Source organism: Silene latifolia, unplaced genomic scaffold, assembly GCF_048544455.1.
Source record: "Silene latifolia isolate original U9 population unplaced genomic scaffold, ASM4854445v1 scaffold_589, whole genome shotgun sequence".
Taxonomy (NCBI): Eukaryota; Viridiplantae; Streptophyta; class Magnoliopsida; order Caryophyllales; family Caryophyllaceae; genus Silene; species Silene latifolia.
This window is the reverse complement of record NW_027413498.1, coordinates 12187-15516: the sequence shown is the minus strand read 5'-3', so window position 1 is coordinate 15516 and position 3330 is coordinate 12187. Positions and strand designations below refer to the sequence as shown.

Below are 3330 nucleotides of genomic sequence, written 5' to 3'. Positions count from 1 at the left end.
CGGATTGCCTACAATCCGCCCGTCCAGCAAGGGCAATCCGAGCGTCTTCCCCAGCTGGACGCCCGTCCAAAAACACCACAATCCGCCCGTCCACCACCACAATCCGCTCGTCCAACAAGAAGGCAATCCGCCCGTCCCGTGCCCTGGACGCTCGGATTGCGTGTCAGCCATTTCGTCTTGTACATGATTCAAGGAAGGATGCACATATTTTTCTAAGACCGGCGAAAAGGAGACCGGAGTCTCCCTTGAGACCGGCGATTCCTCAAGGACTTAATCGTCATTTAAGCCCTTAGTAAACCCTAATTTATGTAACTAATCCCCACTATAAATACCCCATTAGTCTAATTAGATTAGCATGTTCTTCTTAGCAATCTTTAGTGTAGTTAATATCAATCAAATCTCTCTTTAATCTTGTAATCAACATTTAATCAAGTCTTAATACAAGTTTCATTTCCTTAATCTCTCTCTTGTTCATCCTTTGTTTTGGGTAATTGAAGATTATTTGGGTTATTATTGGGAAATTGACAACCTTCCAATCAATCATCAAGTACTTCTATTATTCTTTACTTTATTATTGGAATCATTGGTAGGTATAATTCTCTTAATCCCTCTTTAATTATTGTTAGTTATCTTCATTTATTCATCATGTTTCACTTTATTTGTATGATTGACAACCTTGCTAGCATGTTAAACATGATAATGAGTGAGTAGTTTCCTTAGCTAGGGTTAATGGGTAATTAGGGGAAACCAACATGGGGGATGATTCATGCTTATTAATATGTTTTCATAGTTTAATTGCTTGCTTGTTGTGATCTCAACTTATGCACATGTTATGTTTGATGAAATGCGAGCCAATGAATCCTTGTATTTTTTTTACCCATCACCTATCTTTTCAATGGGACTTGTAAGACATAAACCAACTCGAGTCTCATTAGACCATGCATATAGTTGAGTAGGGAAGATTAAGTCGACTTGTAGGTGTTGTACAATCTAATCGATTCGGCTCCGGGACCCAAACTTTCCTAGGATTGTAAGATATAAACCAACTCGATCCATCACAACAATAATTGCTTACTTATAATTTGAGAATATATTTGTATGATCAATTCCCATGAATCCCTTATGACCCCATGACACCCTAGTGCCTTTTACCAATTGTTTACATCCCTTTTTAATCATCTTGCTTGTTTACTTTTATTGCTATTTATTTTAGTGATCTTCTACTTCAAATCCCAAATTGTGACACCCTTAGACACCGCTAGTTGTAATTGAAAATCTCATCTCAATTCCCGTCCCTTGGAATCCGACCTTTACTTGCCTCTTTACTAATTGTAGAGTTGTTTGTGGAGTTATAAATTGTGTTTTGGTCTAGGTGCTCCTAACGACAAGTACCGAAAACTAAATCTCCCTCGTGAGTCCGACCAAAAATGGCGCTGTTGTCGGGGACGGTGTTAACTTGATTTAGATTTTCTTATATTGTTATTAGTTGTGTCTTTCTTTGCCTTGGGGAAGAAAGACTTCTCAAGGTTTGTTCTAATTATTTTCGAGTTGTTTGATATTTTGCATGTCTAGAAGATCACAAGGTAACTTGTTACCCTTTGATCACGAAATTGAAAGGACTTTGACAAACAATAGAAGACTTGCTAGGAGAACTTTGAGAGGTATTGGTGAGGTTGTAGATATTCAACCAAACACTATTGAGTTCATCAACCCTTTTGCAAGAGAAGGTGAGGAGAACCCAACACAAAATCCAACACAAAATCAACCCACAATGCCTAAATTTTCATCACATTCCGTACCAACCGAGGAGAACCTACCTAATGGTACTCCCACACCACAACACTTAAGCGGAAATTTTATTGCCAAATCCGCATTTATCCAATTAGTCGAAAGAAGCCAATTTGGGGGGATGCCTAGTGAAGACCCTCACTCTCATATGGAGACTTTTTGTGACTATTGTGATGCGATTTCTCAAACCGGTGTAACTCAAGACCAAATTCGATGAGTCTTATTTCCTTTTTCTCTAATTGGCACCGCAAAACAATGGTTCAAAGGCCTTGATAAGGCTACTCTCGGAATTGATTCTTGGAAGAAATTGGCTCTAACTTTCTACAAAAAGTTCTATCCACCGGAAAAGACTAACATGCTAAGAGCTCAAATTACGAGCTTTAAGCAAAGGGATGAAGAATCTTTGTATGAAGCTTGGGAGCGATTCAAGGTAATTTGTCGCTCATGTTCTCATCATGGACTTAGCGAGTGGTTCTTGGTACAACAATTTTGGAACAGTCTTTATGAAGATTCAAGAAACATTCTCAACATGGGATCAAATGGAATGTTCACCGAAGTTGACGATAATCAAACTTGGAACAAGATTGAGGAAATGACGGTCCATAACTCACAATATAGTAGACCTCGCAAGGCTACTAGAGGAGGAAAGCATGAAGTGGACTCTATTACTCAATTGGGTGCTCAACTTAGTGCCACATTGATACCATCAATTTGAAGTTCGAAAAAGCTATGGCTAGACTTGAAGAAGCCTCAAAATCACCAAAGCATCATGTTAATGCCATGACGGCATCTTCGTCAATCCCAAGTCGGATATGTGAGAATTGTGGAACTTTGGGACATGGCCAAAGTGAATGTAGGGGAACAAATGAACAAGTGAATGCTTTTCAAGCATACAAGAGTGGTACCCCTTATTCAAACTATTACAATGAAAACACCAAATTTCACCCAAATCTCTCATACAAAAGCCAAAATGTTCAAAACCCTCAACCAACATACACTCCACCTCCCATGAGAAACCAAAATCAAAGACCCTTTTACAACCAAAACCAAGGTTACCAAAATCAAATTCCATACAATCAACAAAATGACCAAGGTTTTGATGTTCAAAAAGCGGTCCTCCAAATGCAAAAGAATCAACAAGAGTTTTTCACTCAAATGCAAAAGGATAGTCAAGCAAAGGAAATCACCATCAACAACATCCTAGCCCACACCAAAATGTTGGAAACCCAATTGACTCAACTAGCATCCTCAAGCTCACAAAGACAAAAGAGGCAATTACCACCTCAAAGTAATCCCTCGAGACATGAAACGGTTAGTGCCATTCACTTGAGAAGTGGTACAAGGTATGAAGCACCGAAGAAGCAAGTTGAGGATGAAGTTGTGGAAGCTAGTGACAAAGAAGAAGTTGTGCAAAACTCCAAGGATGGAGAACCATCAAAAGAAGAAGTTTCAAAGAAAAATGAAGACAAGGCCAAGGAGAAGGAACCCATTGTGATTAGACTTCCTTTTCCAAGTCGACAAGCCAAGCCCAAATTTGATGAC

General features: G+C 39.1%; 1 non-coding gene across 1 annotated transcript; it reads right to left on the bottom strand.

The window, feature by feature from the left end:
• Window positions 1-2143: 2143 nt before the first annotated feature.
• On the bottom strand, window positions 2144-2250 carry LOC141639900 (small nucleolar RNA R71). Its single transcript, XR_012542753.1, has one exon. It is a non-coding gene; the product is annotated as a small nucleolar RNA R71 (small nucleolar RNA).
• Window positions 2251-3330: the final 1080 nt, after the last annotated feature.